At 48.2% G+C, this 17,351-nt stretch overlaps 1 protein-coding gene across 1 annotated transcript in view; it reads right to left on the bottom strand.

Moving 5' to 3' along the window:
• Positions 1-17,351, bottom strand: part of LOC146860809 (sperm-specific sodium:proton exchanger-like) — a 5,538,638-nt gene that overhangs the window by 689,619 nt on the left and 4,831,668 nt on the right. The gene's annotated exons all lie outside the window — the stretch shown is intronic.

Below are 17,351 nucleotides of genomic sequence, written 5' to 3'. Positions count from 1 at the left end.
TTTGTTGTGGACCCAAAAGTGAAAACACAACATGACACATATCCCTGTGTGCCATGTCCCCTAACCCTGCATTAGTATTTGTAAATCACCCCTACAGCAGGCCTTACAGCCCTAAGATAGGGTGCCTTATATTACATGTGAGGGCATAGCTGCCTGAGGAGATATTTCCCTGTGCTGGTCAGTTTCATTGTGATGAGGCAAGTGATCAGGGAAGCGTTTTTAAAACATGTGCTGGGCACTGGTGAAATTGAGTTCTCCAGCTACATGATGGCTTTACTGCAAAGAGGGATGTTTAGTATCAAACATCTCATAATAATAAACCCACACTGATGCCAGTGTGGGAGTTAGTGATACATGCACCCAAAGGGCACTTTGGAGGTGCCCCCTGAAAACCTACCAGCCCCCCATACTGACTGACTGACTTTGGTCTGACCACCAAGGGTATTAAGGCCTTTGCTCTTGGGAGGCCAGAAACCAGGCTTCCTTGGGCATGGGGTGTTTTCACCTCCTCCTACAGGATGACCTTCAGTTTAACATTCCAAGGCAAAAGAGCTTCAAGTGTCTTTGGTGTGTGAATCTGGTTTCTCTCACTGGAGAAGCCAACCCCCTTTGTTCAGAACCATCTTGCACGTGGACAGGCTGGAAAATTATCTAGTCAGATAGGCGTGTCCACCCTTAGGCTAATGCCACCCGTAAGGTGGGCTACCTGAGGTGGATGTGACTTTTCAAAGTTATCCATATTGGTGAGGGCAAAATTGGGAATTCTGGGACAGGGTTATGACCAAATTCCCCAGGAAGTGGTCCCATTGGCTACTACCCTATACTTGCCTAATACCCCTAAATGCAGTATTTAGGGGAACCCTGCACCAGTAAAACAGATCCTGCTGACCATAAGGACAGAGGAGCCATGAAAAGTAAGAACTGTGGAAGAAGCAACTGACTTGGTGCCAACCCTGCTGAGCTGTCTGTTCCCTATGATTGCGTCAAAGTTGGCTCATCCTGCAAGCTGCTATGTCTCCAAACGCCAAGGAGGACTGCCATCACTTTTGCCAAGACTCAGGAACTCCTGTGGTGCAGCAGAGCTGCTTCCCTGCACCCTAAAGCGTTACAACAAACAATTGATGGACGGAATGCTGACAATGCAGACATTCTCCCCCAGTCAAGAGATCTGGGTTAAATCCATCGTTCTTTTGCCCACTACACCACCCCAGTTTAGACATGGCCATATGCAAATCAGTCTTGACCCTGTGCCTCATGGGAACAGTCCAGCCCGAACTGCCAAACCAAGTCTTCCCTGGACCGGAATCAAGCATCCTAGGACCGGTTTCTGGCTATCAGCCGTCATCAGCCAGGATAGCTTGACTCCAGTGGCGTAGTGAGCACGGGTCCCACGTCTGGGAATACCCATCCCACTTAGGGCGAAAAGCGTTACAACAAACAATTGATGGACGGAATGCTGACAATGCAGACATTCTCCCCCAGTCAAGAGATCTGGGTTAAATCCATCGTTCTTTTGCCCACTACACCACCCCAGTTTAGACATGGCCATATGCAAATCAGTCTTGACCCTGTGCCTCATGGGAACAGTCCAGCCCGAACTGCCAAGCCATTTCTTCCCTGGACCGGAATCAAGCATCCTAGGACCGGTTTCTGGCTATCAGCCGTCATCAGCCAGGATAGCTTGACTCCAGTGGCGTAGTGAGCACGGGTCCCACGTCTGGGAATACCCATCCCACTTAGGGCGAAAAGCGTTACAACAAACAATTGATGGACGGAATGCTGACAATGCAGACATTCTCCCCCAGTCAAGAGATCTGGGTTAAATCCATCGCAGGATAGGAGTTTCAATGTAGAAGACACTGGGTGTAGTTGTCTGCTGTGTTATGGTGCTGAAAGTGAGAAGTCATTAAAAGCATTATTGAGATAGGAACTTCAAGTTTGTGTGATTGTGAGATGTGGTTGGTATAGTTGATCACAGTGCACAGGGAATAACTATCAATCCGAGTGAGCACTTGATGGTCGAGGTGTCACTTGAAGTGAATGTCAGGATGGGTTGGAAACTATTGTTCCAAATAGTTTTTTGTGTGCATGAAAATCTTGAATTCAGTTAGTTGCTGAAAGTAGTAGCTTTGTTTAGGGCAAATTGCTTAGAGAAAGCGCTCTGAAGATTGTAAAGGGAGGTGAGCTGCTGCATGGAGTGAGAATGACGTCACAGTATGCTGCACTGGTAGAGGCCAGTTGATGTAAAGCCGTGCTGGCATTGATTGAATACATCAAAAGGAGCCATGCCGGAATTGGTTGTGGTCGCTGAACAGAAAATTGTGGGTGAAAATCATTTCCTGGTTTGAACGAAAAGCCATTTTTGAATATTGCGTATTTTGATTGAAAATAAAATTATTGAAAGAATTACAAAGCCTAGTAAAGGGAGATTTAACCTTATCTGTTAGAAAGGAGTAAGAGGTACAACCCGAATGTACACTATGTCATACTATGGTGATACAGGTGGGACTTCACACATGTTTGGCTAGCACAATGGCATGAGCTCAATGAGAAAGATGTTACATTGACATTTCCTAGTCATGAGACATTCAATTTGAAAATCATTGAGCATTTATAGAGGATGCTGTATCAATTAAAACCGCCTACTAGACCTACCCAATCTGAAGCACTTAATTCCTGGGAACGTACGGCACATCTTAGACAAAAACATTTCAAGGAATGGTCAAGAAGGCCATACACACCTGTGCAATATTGGATGCAGAACAGAAATCCTGGAGAACATATATGATTGAGCGAGCCAGACTATATCCTGCACTAACAGGAGAAGGGAAAGGTGAAAAGGAGCATAGTTTAGAACAGTGACAGTGACTTAAATGAGGATTTTAGAACTGAATTACTGTTAAACCATCCACCTCCACACAGGTGTAGTGAGTAACGTGCCTATGAATGAGACTTTTGATGTGCCTGCAGCAACAGTAAATATGTATCCTAATTCGATGGGATAGAATTCAGGAATGACAGTACCTTTGATTTCACATGCTCTAAACGCCCCAGATGCATTGACATTCTCTGTTACAGTTGGTCCTGTAGTCCATTTATATAACCCTGGAGTAGACTACACATACTTAGGCTGGTCCGACTTAAATGAATACTATAGCTAGCAATTCAGTGGGCTCAACAATGTGACCCATTCCGCAGAATCCTAAGGTTCCGACTCAAAGGTATACTCCATGTGCCGCAAGTATATGACCCTACATTATATCAGGCAAGGTTTGACCTTACAAGGACATTTCCTGAGAAATCACTCTTTTTAATGCCCAACACGAGGCAGTTGAAACCCATTCCCAAGCCTGAATTTGGCTCCCTAATTTTTCATTATCCTACAAGATCCTACCCCATTGAGGCCATCTGTAGATAAAAGTCCTCGCTGTGATTTGTTGGCCTAACTAATATAGGAAGATGTTGGATCAAAATAATGCAAATCCTCAGAATCTGTCCCCTCCTGAATTAACTCACTCAGTATCAATTACCCTCCAAAAATGGAGCAAAAAAGTTCAAACAAAATATTCTAAGGAACAACACATGAAGCTCTCATATCCGACTAATATTTTTGCTTCTAAAAAAGAGCTATCAAGACCGATCTTATCTTCCACACAAGATGCACAGCAAAATGGTGGAATGTGTTTTACTCCCTCAAGGCAGTGAAAACCTCACACAACATCCCCTATGGCCTCAAACTGGTTATATCACCCTCCTTTACTAAATAAAAGCCACTATCTCAATTTATAACAAGCATTGGCATAGCCAATAGGTCTCGCTTTTGGGACCTTATAAAGTGTTTAGCCATGCACCAGTTGCATAACTAAATACTTAAAAGGTCCCAAAAGCGAGACCTATTGGCTATGCCAATGCTTGTTTTACATTTTAATATCTTTTGGTCATGAGCGTACCGGCAGACACCGAGTGAAAAGAAGCCCCTGTCTGGAGAGATCGGCACGCTGCACAACTGCCCTATAGCCAAGCATTGGCATAGCCAATAGGTCTCTCCTTTGGGACCCTAGAAGTGTTTAGGCAATTTGATTTCTGGGTTAATTTCAGGCCCTTTGCTGCAGTTAGACAAGGAAGAAAAGCCCACATTAACTGCAGCATTAAGTCATGTAGGACATCATGATGAGTGCCACAATGTTATTTATTGTTTTAGAAACACATAAAAAAAGAAGAAAAGAAACAATTGTGCAGATCTGGTTCTGCCTGGACTGCTCTATCCAACGCTCAGGAAATGTATGGGAGAATGTAGAGGACTTTAGTTCTCGCAAATAACTTACCAGCGTTTGGACTCCGTGTTTTAACAATCTGCATTAGATTACACGGGGGCCCGGGAGAATGGTTGGTCGCACTGGAAACCAGGTAGTGACTACTGCACACACAGCTGGAAGGCATGTATATAAATCCTAGAAATAAATACGGCCATTTGGTTGTAATAGCCAAGTGTGGTAGTTGCCAAAGCAGCCAACAGAGCGGCCTTGGCTCTACCCTGCACTCTCCAGCAAAACCTGCTCTGTTTGTGGCCTGCCTGCTTGCTGGGGGATCTTTGGTAGTAGAGAGATGTGAAAGAGGCTGCGGGTGGCATGCTGGGGATTTGTGGTGGTGTGGAGAGGGGGGGAAGAGGCTGCGGGTGGCGTGCTGGGGGATCTTTGGTAGTAGAGAGATGTGAAAGAGGCTGCGGGTGGCGGGCCGGGCTTTTGTTGGAGGTGGGGAGAAGTGGAAGAGGCTGCGGGCCGGGGTTTTGTGGTGGTGTGAAGAGGGGGAAGAGGCTGCGGGTGGCGTGCTGGGGATTTCTGGTGGTGTGGAGAGGGGGAAGAGGCTGCGGGTGGCGTGCTGGGGGATCTTTGGTAGTAGAGAGATGTGAAAGAGGCTGCGGGTGGCGTGCCGGGGTTTTGTGGTGGTGTGAAGAGGGGGAAGAGGCTGTGGGTGGCGTGCTGGGGATTTGTGATGGTGTGGAGAGGGGGAAGAGGCAGCGGGTGGCGTACTGGGGGATCTTTGGTAGAAAAGAGATGTGAAAGAGGCTGCGGGTGGCGTGCCGGGGTTTTGTGGTGGTGTGAAGAGGGGGAAGAGGCTGTGGGTGGCGTGCTGGGGATTTGTGGTGGTGTGGAGAGGGGGCAGAGGCTGCGTGTGGAGTGTGGGATTTGTGGCACTGGGGAGAGGTGGAAGAGGCTGCAGATGGCGTGCTGTAAATTTGTGGCGGTGGAGAGAGGTGGAATAAGCTGCGGTTGGAGTGCTGGGGATTTGTGGCGGGGGAGCGAGGTGAAGGTGGCTGCTGGTGGTGTGCTGGGGATTTGTGGCAGTGGAGCGAAGTGAAAAAGGCTGCGGGTGGTGTGCTGGGGATTTGTTACGTGGGGAGAGGTGGAAGAGGCAGCGGGTGGCATGCTGGGGATTGTGGTGGTGGAGAGAAGTTAAAGAGGCTGCGGGTGGCGTGCTGTAAATTTGTGGCGGTGGGTAGAGGTAGAATAGACTGCATGCGCCATGCTGAAATAAAGAAAGGTGTGCATGCGAGGTGAAAGTGGCTGCGGGTGGTGTGCTGGGGATTTGTGGCAGTGGAGCGAAGTGAAAAAGGCTGCGGGTGGTGTGCTGGGTATTTGTTATGTGGGGAGAGGTGGAAGAGGCAGCGGGTGGCATGCTGGGGATTGTGGTGGTGAAGAGAAGTTAAATTTGTGGCGGTGGGTAGATGTAGAATAGAATGCGTGTGCCATGCTGAAATAAAGAAAGGTGTGCATGATATGTCATGAAGCACATTCCTGGTCACTGAAATTACACTGAAATCGAACTGCAGGTAGTCACGCTGATGTGAGGTGCATGGGTGCCATGCATAATTACAAAAAGAGGCTGCATGCACCGTGCTAAAATTAAGAAAGGTGCGCATGCTGTGTCATGATGCGCATTGCTTTAACTAACATTAAACAGAAAAAGAAAGGCAAGTAGTGATGCTGCTCTGCGGTGCCGCCGCGGGAAAGTGAAAGCAAGCGCGCGCGCTTGGCGGGGGCGGGGGAGCGCATTCCAGGCGGGGGAGCGGACCCTTTGAAGTATGATGCCGAGGGCGCCAGTGGGCTGAAGCGCTTCCCCAAAAGGATTGCATGGCGGCACCATGCACGTGATTGTGCGCGTGCTCGCCATGCAATCCACTTTTGGGAGCACTTTGAAATGCCCCTCTTACTAAAGTCTCGCCTAGCGATTGCGTAAACGCAATAGCTAGGCGAGACCTAAAAATGGCATCCTCTTCCAAGCAGTGGATAATGACCTACAAGTATTTGACTCACCGTTCAGTGGCCTGAAATGGCAAGTAGTAATCCTAGCCAAACCCCCTTGTCATCGGTCTCATACTCCAACCCCTAACCAGTACCTTAGACCCACCAACACTGCCCTAAGAATTTCACAAAATGGCAATTGTAGCCCTCCAGTCCAGACAGCTTAACCGTGTTGCCAACTAGGCCCTTCGACAAACAGCCCCATCGGTCTGAATAGCAACCACTCTACAACTGGAAGGGGTCATGGCACAATAAACATCCCCCTGACACACAGGAGGTGTTACAATCTCCCATAACCCATAACGGTGAAGCAGAGCAGGCGTGTAGTACAGTTGCTGGATAAATTTGAAGTGAATTATTCGGAGATTGCAGTTTGCTGTGAACCTCCCTGTAATCGTGCAACAGTACCCCCAGTCCTCCCATGACAATGGTCTCTCCAGGACCCCATTCCATCTATCTAGGGCAGCAGAGCTGACTTCTGGGTTCTCCTGTAAATTTATGTTATATAATCTAGTTATTAACCCTTTCTTCTCTGAAGTGGTCAGGAGCATTTGTAAAGCTTTTAATGTCTGTGGTTCACTGGGGGATTCAGGGTATATTGAGCGCACCACTGCAAGCGGCCTAATCTAAACAAACCCGAACATCGCCGTCTCAGGCTGTGTTGCTGTAAGAGCGTCTTGTGTGACATATTTCCCAACCGTGTATAGCTCCCCGAGCATGGTTACTCCAGCTTTACCCCAAATTTCTAATGATTTAGCTTCATGTGTAACAGAGATATGGGAGTGCGCAGCTTTGGGCATGGATGGAGCATATATATATAATTTCTGCCATCCCTGACACACAATCCACTCCTCGCCCTGGAGCTGCTTGCCACCATGTTGATCTCTTTTCTTGGGATCTCTGGCTTACTGTAAAGTACCATAGCGGTGAGCGGGATCGGGTGGGCATCTTCTGTTTCCACCACCAGGTGCAGCATATATACTGTATATCAGTGTGGCAAGTGCCAATAGTGCGCAAATTGTGCCTGTGCACATAAGTAATATACTTTCATCTACGGTGCGCCAAACCCTCCCCTTTCATATGGTTTGGTCAATGTGTCCCAACTGCATCTAGGCTGTTTACCCGCCCATACTAATGACAGCATGCATGTTTTAAGGGACCTGAGTACAGACATGGGCAGCATTATTGGAATATTCACAAATAGGTATAACATCTTAGGAAGTACTGTCATTTTCAGGATTGCGATGCGGTCCTCCAGCATCAGTGGAAGATAAATCCACCTTGCGAACTGATCCGTTAGTTTTCCATAATTCATGTGGATCACGACTACGGGGTCCCGATGCACCCAGATACCTAGGTACTTCACTGGGTCAGCTGCACACAACAATGGGAACCCCAGTTCAAATGGAACAGTAGACTGCGTGATGGGAATACTGTTGATTTATCCCAATTATCTTTAACCCGAAATTTCACTTAAACCGTACATATTCCTATGTTACGGGCTCGAGATTGATCTCCAGCTCTCTAATATAAAAAATCATGTCATCTGCATACGATGGATAGGGGTGCTGACGGAACCTTAGCGCAGCATGCTTCTGCCGAATTTTACAAGCCAGTGGCTCGAGAATCAGGGAGAACAACATTGGAGATAGGGGACACCCCTGTCTAGTGCCCCTGAATAGCTTTATGTCCCCCAAGATTAAGTTATTTATCCGTATCCTCGCTGTGAGGTCTGCATAAAGCAAGCATACCCACTTCAAGAAAGCACTTGGCGTCCCCATACACTGCAGGACTGAGAACACATACCCCCAGTGTATGGAGTCAAACTTTGGCGGCGTCAAGGACTACCGACCCAGCCTTCAACTCTGAGTTTAACTGATTAACACAGCGAACAATGTTCGAAAGATATGGGTCCTGGATCTCTCCGCCACAAATCCCGACTGATCCTGGAGAACCAATATAGGCACTAAAGGCTGGAGTTAGGTAGCTATCATTTTTGCCAGGATCTTAGTATTAATGTTTATCATAGTCAGCGGTCTTGCAACAGCAAGGATTCTTGTCTGGTTTAAGGAGCGTGATTGTAAGGCCTCCTGAAGAGTTTGTGGTAAATCACACACTTCGTATGCTGATGCATACATGTCATTAGCTGCGAGCCAACGGATCGGCATAAGTTTTATAAAATGCACCCGGTAGTCCATACATTCATGTCTCTTTCCCGTTTGGTAGTGACAAAATTGCGTCCTTCACCTCCTCCACTCTCATGGGCTGTATTAAGCACTCTCTTTGGCCGAGGGACAGCCAACCTAGAGTTATATCATCCAGATAGCTGGCTACCTTACTATCCTGTGTCTCTAGCCTGGGCCCATAAAGTGTGGTATGGTACTCCGAGAAAGCTGCTAAGATTTCAGGTGTTGTGTATCGTGAGGAAGAGTCGTTACCTACAATTTCCGCTTTATGTACCTGCGCCCTTGACTCTGCCAGCTTAGAGACAGGTGAACGCCCAGGCCTCCCCCACCTCATATCGTCTAGCCTCCCATCGTCGAGACCTGTGCCGCACTACTTGCTCAGCGATTTCCACATGTTCTGATATTAGATCCCTTATCTGCTCTAATATCTCACCTCAGGGTCTCTGTGCATAGTGTCTTTCTAGAGTGTGCAGCTTACTTTCTATATCTTGCAATTTATTCTTTAAGGATTTCAGAACTCCTGCTTGCTTTCCCATGCACTTCCCCCGTATTGAAACTTTAAAGGCTTCCCAAAGTAGCCCAGCCTCCTGCACCAATCCCTCATTCTCCTGAAAAACATGTGTGATAGCGGTACCTGCATCGCACTGAAAAACAGGGTCAAGCAATGAAATAGGTTGTAGCCTCCATTGAAAAGGGGGCCTGGTGTGCGTGGGAATCTCCAGCTTGAGCAACACAGGGGAGTGATCTGACCGTGTTCTAGCTAAGTGCAACACTCCCACCACCCATGTGCACATCTCTTGAGACCAGCCAGTAGTCCAATCAGTACCATGTACCATTTATTGAGGATATATATGTCCCCTCCCTCCCATTGTTATTTCTAAACCTCCAGATATCCACCAATCCCTCGGTTTCAATAAAGTCCCGTACAACACCAGCTGATTGTTTACCATGCCAAGCTGTTGTAGCGGATAAATCTAGCTGAGAGTCTAAGTATATGTTGAGGTCTTCCCCCATATCACCATGGATGGGAGAAGTGCCGCCACCAGCTTCCATACCTCATTATAAAAAGTATGGTCGTCCACATTAGGGCCATATGTGTTCACGACTAATACCACATTGCATGACATGTACTACATTTGTATCAAACCCCAAACAATTAAGCTTCCCTCCACCCACTTCAGCTACTTCATTACTCCAGGTAATTGGGGAGGTGGCAAGGGGCGTTCAATTATACGCTACCACAAGCAGGCGTTGAATACTTGACATGTCCCGTCCATGCCAGATCCTCACTTTTGTGACACAGTACCTTTCACTTGACCAAGCACCGTAACAGAACTTCTCTGCAGCTCACCATAGTCAGCTGTATCTCGCTCTCAACTCAGACCAGCCCGCCTCCCGCCCCAGCATTCATGTGACTTGACTAGTCGCCTTCCGAGGTCTCCTCTCCTGCCTGCTAATTTTCGTTGGTTCTTTGTTATTGTCTAAACATATTCCATTGCCGATTTCGGGGAGTTGAAGGTTTTTATCTTGCCCCTATCCTCGATTCGCAGGCGGGCCGGGTACAACATTGCATACAGCAGATTCGATGCCTGTAGCATTTTTCTTCACTGCCAGGAATTCCCCCCACGATGCCTGAACCGAGGCGATGAAGTCCGGATAGGATGCTATGTCATTCCCTCTGTAGTTGATGGTCTCTTTTTCCCTTGCAAGACATATCACTGCAGCTCAATCCCGGTAATTAAGCAGTTTGGCTATAAGTGGACGTGGCGGGGCTCCTGGGATAGGTCTTGCCCCAAGTGACCTCTGTGCTCTTTTGACAATTAAGATTGTAGACAGGTGTTCAGGCCCAAATTCCTCCTTGAGCATTGTTTCAATATAGAGTTCCAGCCTTACCGTGTTTGTCATTTCTGGCAGATCAGTATTTCGCAGGTTATTGCGCCTCAACTCCGCCCCAAGTCCTCATTCCTCAAAGCTTATATCCAGTCTTAATCTAATTGGACTTTCCCAAAGGGTTACCGGCCCTACACATCGGGCTGGCCACGCCCTGGACTTAATCTTTACTAATATTGATCACTTGACCTGTAACTCTCCTTATCCCTTAACATGGACTGATCATTCTATGATTATGTTTACCATCCAATCTCAGTCTACTACAAGCCTAGCAGGGAATGCAGGACGGAAAAAGGAGTTGCGTAGACCTTGGCATGATCTATCCAAGGAAACCTTTAAGGAGGTTTTCTGTCCTTACACATCTGAGAGTGGCTCTGACGTCTCTGGGCTGTTGGAAGGCTTTTAGTCTGCCTTAGTGACAGCACTGAACTTCCTAATTCCTCAAAAGAGTTAGAGCTCAGTTCAGCGGCGGCAATCAGCCCCCTGGTATACATCGGAGCTAAAAACTGATAAATCCAAGTGTAAGACATTGGAGAGACGATGGAGAATCAGTAAAGATCTGTTAGACAGACAAGTATATAAACAATCTCTGCCCAGTTATCATCAGAGTATAAAAATTGCCAGGCGAACCTTTATTATGAATCAAATTGACCAGGCCAGTAACTCATCCAAAGTCCTGTTTAACATAGTCAAGGACTTTGTGTCACCTCACGCTTGCAGACAATCCCCGGCGGAATCTCAAGAACTATGCGACTCATTAGCAGCCTATTTTCATGAAAAAATTGCACATATTTATGCTAACTTTCCAACTATGAAGTCCCAACACTTAATAAAGATATGGCGGTGGGTTTATTGCACTGGTACCCGCGGACGAAACGCAATAAAGTAACCAGCAAATTCATAGATTTGGGACTGATACTAGCCAAAAGGGAAATAACCAGCCACTGGAAGCATAGTCAGGGACCTAGAGTGCAGAGGTGGAAACACGAATTCCTTAAGTGGGCGGCGAGTGAGAGTGTGATCAAGCTACGACTGGCGCATAGGTCCCAGAAGGAGACGATTTTGGAAGTGGCCTGAGCCTGGGAGGCGCTAATTGAAGCGTTACGCGGTTCTGGAGGAGACCAAGACGATGAGCCGGCCCACAGTTAGACCACAGGTGGTTAACAGCTCAAGGGAGAATGAGGGGATCGAAAGCACAACCGAAGGAGAGGAAGATGTGTGGCAGGGGGAGAGAAGCCGAGCAACTGCAAGAGTGCACAGAGAACACACACCTATAGATCAAGGCACATTGAGATTAACGACTGGGGGGGAGCACACTGGTGGGGAGGGTAGGGGTAGGTAGAAATAGTAGTTCTGGATTTCGGGAGGGTTGGGGGAAAAGGGTTTAAGGGGGATGGTAGGGCGGAAGTTGGCGAATAATAGGCAACGAGACTGTGGGTAATAATGTAAATCATTGTGGTTGCATAATATGACAACTTTGTAGGGATGAAGGGTGGAGCACAATCTTCCTGAATAATGCTTACAACACCTGTGTAAGAGATGATGTGGAGATGGAAATGGAAAATAATAAAAAATTTATTTAAAAAAAAAAAAAAAATATGAAGTCCCAAAACCCTGATAGCCCTACCGGGCCTGGAGAATTGGGGACGCCGACATCCAGCACCCTCGATCAGTTTGAAGCAATTACGCTAGATGAGGTTGCCAACTTACTATCCTCTGCTAAATCCGGCGCGCAATGCGATCCCTGACCCCCCAAAATAATAGCCCTTCTATCTACTAGTTGTGCTCCTGAAATTCATAAAAATTTTAATTGCTCAATTCAATCAGGTATCATCCCCACCTCATGGAAAGAGGCATATGTACGACCAATATTAAAAAAAAAATGCCGACCCTCAGGTACCTAGTAATTATCGACCTATATCCTTGTTACCCCTGTTGGGCAAACAATTGGAAACTGCAATAAATAGGCAGCTAAGCTTGTATCTCGAGTCTAATAAAATTCTGGACCCCTCACAATCAGGGTTCCGTCCAGGCTTTAGCACTGAGACCGCTATCCTGGCTGTCACTGACTCCCTTAGGCAGGTAATGGATGCCGGAGGATCAGTAGTCCTGATCCCACTAGATCTCTACGCGGCATTTGATACTATTTCACACTCAAAGCTCGTGGAGGGTCTACACGCCTGTGGTATTCAAGGTACAGCCCTAAAATGGCTGCAGAATTTTTTGTCGGATAGATGTCAAACGATTATGCTAGGGCCTTACCTCTCAGAGAAAACTCGCTTAGACAAGGACGTACCCCAGGGCTCTTGCCTAAGTCCAACATTATTTAATGTCTATATGGCCCCTCTTATGAAAATTGTAGAACAACTAGGGTTTGAGATAATTTCATATGCTGACAATACTCAGCTTATGTTTACAATCGGTCCCAATTTAGAAGCTGAGAAAATCCGATTTTCGGCAGGTATGCTCGCCATCTCAAACTGGATGACGGAGAACTGCCTTCAGTTGAATCCTAGTAAAACGGAGGTAATGGTAATGGGGAAAGCATCAACCATTTGGATGGATGATTGGTGGCCGCCTCAGTTGGGTGTTGCTCCCATCCCCAAACAATGTGTGAAAACTCTTGGGTTAAAGCTTGATCAGACATTATCTATGAAAGATCAAATTGCAGCTATTACTAGCTCCTGTTATTATAGCCTGTGTCTCCTACGTAAGATTTTGCCTTATCTACCCACCAAACATCTTAGAACCCTGGTCCAGGCCATGGTGATTAGTCGCCTGGACTATGGAAATGCACTGTTGGCTAAAGTAGGCGAGATGTTGCTTGCTAAATTGCAAGTGATCCAAAACACTGCAGCAAGAATGATTTTGAATCGCCCGGCAGGTTCCCCATCAAGCCCCTTGCTGAGAGAGCTTCACTGGTTACCTGTAAGGAAGCGATCCAACTTCAAGATCAGTTGCCTCACCTATAATGCCTTAAATGGCAAAGGCCCCTACTATCTGCAAAAGAAATTCACTAAACAGGTAACTGGTAGTAACCTTAGATCTAACTCACTAGCTCTCTTGAAGGTCCCTTGAATACGTTTTAGTCGCACTGGGGGCAAAGCTTTCTCATACCATGCCCCACGGTACTGGAATCAATTGCCTATTGCTCTGCGTGAATGTACCTCATATAGCATCTTCAGGAAACAATTAAAAGCCTTTCTGTTTTGAATCTATGCATCAATTTTGACTCTCATTCCCACCTTTCAGCCTATTTCATTATGTAAGCGCTGAGATGCCCCCGGGTGAGTTGTGTGCTTTAGAAATATGCCTAACATAACATAACATTCCTAGCTTGGATCTCCACTAACACTTTTTCCATGTTGAGGCACTTAGAAAACCGATTGCAAACCGTCCAAGTGTTGGAGATTCGCTTCTCAGCTTCTCCCAATCTGGCCCCTTGTTTATCTAGCTTTGCCTTCAAATGGTCCATGCGTATGATTAAAGCATCAATTTTCCCATCGATTGATTGTAGTCTTGTTTGCATTTCCAACAGCGTTGCTTCCAGTGCAGTAGAGCCTTTTGGCTCCAGCTCCGAATCCGAGTGTGCATCTTTTTGTGCCCTTGTAGGTTTCCATGTCTTGAAAGTGAGCTGGGCCTGTTGCTTGTTTGTTTTCCCCATATTGCTTATAGGGCTGTGTTACCAGGTGCTTGTTTCCAAGCAGTGCAGCGCTTTATGTGCCAGACCTCCACAATAAACAGTTCGCTCTATCTAGCGCTGTAAGTGTAGCTTTGGTTTCGCGCTTACAGCCGTATAATTCTTATCGCTTTTACCACCTGTTTGCTCAGGCCCAATGCATCCACCCAGACCAAGATCTGGGCCTACTATGCCACCTATGCCTGTTGAGTTTTTGTCACTGGGCCGGACTACTCTGATGACCACCAGGCAGCGTCAGCCTTCCTAATTCACCAGGGTCCACTCTGCACCCTCTTCAGTCGTTACAATCCAGGTTCTGGGCCCTTCTCAGTGTTCACCAAGTCCTCCACACAGTGTATTGTGGATAGAGGCAAGCCTCACCCAGTCACCACTAGTCAGCTTCCACCCGCACACTTCACCAGGGCCCGCTCTTCACACTAACGGTCCGCTCCTCTCACAGCCACTCTGCAAGGCTGCCCGGGGGGGTTGCGCAGCAGCCCCCCTAACAGGGCGGCCACCTTAGTGCCGCATGAAGGCACTGGGGGCACCCGGTCTAGTCCCTGGGCTCAGCCAGGAAGACGTCCAGCAAATGGTTACTTCCGGTGGAGGAGGGAGGGGGCAGGGGTATTTAGGCTGTCCCTGCCCCTTCCTCGCCCTCTTGTCCCTCTCGTCTCGCCTTGCTCGGTCCTGTCCCCAGGAGCTGCCTTATCTTGCGGTGAGTGATCTCCCCCCCCACCTCCCCTGAGGCTGGGGTTGCTCAACCCGGCTTCGGGTTGGTGGCGGCCCGCCAGTGAGGGGGGGAGGGGGCAGCTCCGGGAGGGCTATGGCAGCCGCACCCCCTCCGTTCAGTGCCAGCACTGTGCGGACTGGGTAGGGGGCAATGAGGGGGAGGTATGCGGTGTGCTCCGCGGCTCGGGCGTGCGGTCCGACGGGAGAGGATGTGGATGCGCTGCCGACTTATGGTGCCGGAACCAGGGTTCGAGCCTCGTAGTCGCGTCCACATCCTGTGTTTTGGGCACCCTAGTTAGTCATCCCCCCATCCCGGAACATGTATGTATTTGGTGCGCTTACACAGCGCTCCAGTCGAGTTCGCGCTAATTTTAAGATGCAAATATAATATTATGGTGGGCCCACAAGCCATGTGGGCCGATTGTGTTTGGCCCCGGAGGTGTCTAGTTGTGAAGATTTAGAGGCCTTGAAGCACAGTGTAGGATATGAGAAGGCAGACGTAATCCCCACAAAGCGTAGAGTAATGAGGATGATGTACGCCCCTGCACTGCCTGGTGAATGAAACTATTCCCCTCCACTCGTACTCGCTCGGTGCCAGGATTTGGCACTGAGTGATGGAAGGTGGCAGAGGGCGCCTCGGGGCTTGGTATCGGAGAGTGGCATCTAAGATGGCTGGTGCATGAGATGTCTAGCAATAACAATAGCTGTAATTATTGTCAGTTTGTAGTAAATCGCTCGTATGTAAAGGCGCATGCGCCTGGTCTGCCTCTCAGTGCTTTTTCGTAAGAGCATGAAAAAACACCTTGGAGATAATAAGGACAACTGTAGTATCTATATACTCTGAAGTCGGTTAGCACATAGAGTGCGAAAAGACTTCAGAACGATGTTGAGTTTGAGATGTATAGCTGTATTTCCCGGTAGTGAGTCGTGTAAGGTGTTCTAAACTGATGATTTACTGCAGTCTAGGCCAGGCGCTCTGCATCTGTCGTGTTAGCAGCAGAGCAGCGCTGGCTGGTGTTTACACAACACACAGGATGCCTGTGATCCGGATAAGTGTGCATTGCGAATACGTGTGCCCGGCGTTGCAGAAACAAGAGCCCAGACCTGCAGGCCCCCCCCACAGATTGCCTCAATCAATGCGGGGTGACCGTCACAGTCCCCGCGTGGTCGGGACCACATCCTGTGATTCTTTGCAAACTAGTTGCTACCTCGGGGGGGGCCGCCCCTGAATATGTAATTTATACGGTGCTTGTGGCGGCGCTTTGGAACAGGCGTACTTATGGTCTCGTTACTCGGGGCTAGGCCCGACTGGCAGCCCAGGCATCTGGGCACGCAATAGCCCCCCCTACAGAACCCCGGCGGAGATGTCCGTGACGCTGTGGAACCAGGGGTGTGTGTCACTTAGCGGGCCCACAGCTATAGGTAGTGTGTAAAGTTCTGCACTTTTGCCACAGCGTGGCTCGTTTACCGCGAGAGTGGGTGGCATTTTATACTCTGGAGTCACTTTCAACGCACAGCAGGTATGATGCGCAGCAGAGCGTGTCTGCTGCTTTATGAACAAACTTCTTTCGTGTTGTGCGCACGATTGTTGTCCTCGTCGACGCGCTTTACACGCAGCCGGCTCCTCATGTACTTGGACGTTCAGGGTCCTGCTTTTAAGTCAAGCAAGGTTGGGCCTGGTTAGTACTTGGATGGGAGGCCTGTATTGGGACTACAGGATGCTGCAGCCTTGCAACGAGCTCAGGGCAATTTTTGGGGCAAAATAGGAGCTTAGGCAGGCAGCAATGTATTATTGGGCTTTCACCTAAAAATTGCGAATTTTTGCAATTTTAGCGAATTGTGAAAGCAAAGTTATTTACTTGTATTATAGAGACGCCATTGCATGTGCTAGTTGCGTTTCGGGCAGATATAGGACATAGGGCGAAGGACTAGTTCTCTTTGCGCTGCAAGCAACGAAGCTTGGCGTGCTGCGGTTGCCTTGGCAACATATTAACAGACTCTGCCAGTGGGGGCACAGTCAGTGCGGCTGATACAATAAGGGTAATAGGCTACCCATATACGATGTTTGCCATGGCAGAGCAGCACTGGCTTGGCCAGTTCCTAACGAGGAACATTAGGGAATCGTTACCACTTTTTAACTTAGCATGCCCCTTTCGGCTCCGACATGAGGATTAAGGGACACTTCTCGGAAGGTAGGGGATAGGCAATGGAAAGCGATCTGGGTCCGAGGATGTAGTCAGTCTCCTCGGTATATTGGTTAGCTATTATGTGTCAGTATTGGTTCAGTTGCATCGCATTTTTCCACTCAGAGGGGGGGGGGGGCGACAGCTATGTACAGTTAACGGCTGCCATGCAGGTGTTTGGTTCCGGCCCCAGGATTTTACTTTGAGCCAGCTTGGGTAGGGCATTGCAGCTGTGTGTCTGTTAGTCAGGCGCCGCAGGCCGTGTAATTCCCAGTTTTGTGCATTCCGGTGGCGTTAGATGCAATAAGTCTTTCCTTTTCCAACTTGGGCATTAGGGCCATGGCAGGGTCTTGGCAATTTGGGTAATGTTCATACCGGCACT

Source organism: Triturus cristatus, chromosome 3_1 (genome assembly GCF_964204655.1).
Source record: "Triturus cristatus chromosome 3_1, aTriCri1.1, whole genome shotgun sequence".
Lineage (NCBI taxonomy): Eukaryota > Metazoa > Chordata > Amphibia > Caudata > Salamandridae > Triturus > Triturus cristatus.
Note: the sequence above shows the minus strand (reverse complement) of the source record. Positions and strands in the feature narration are given on the sequence as shown.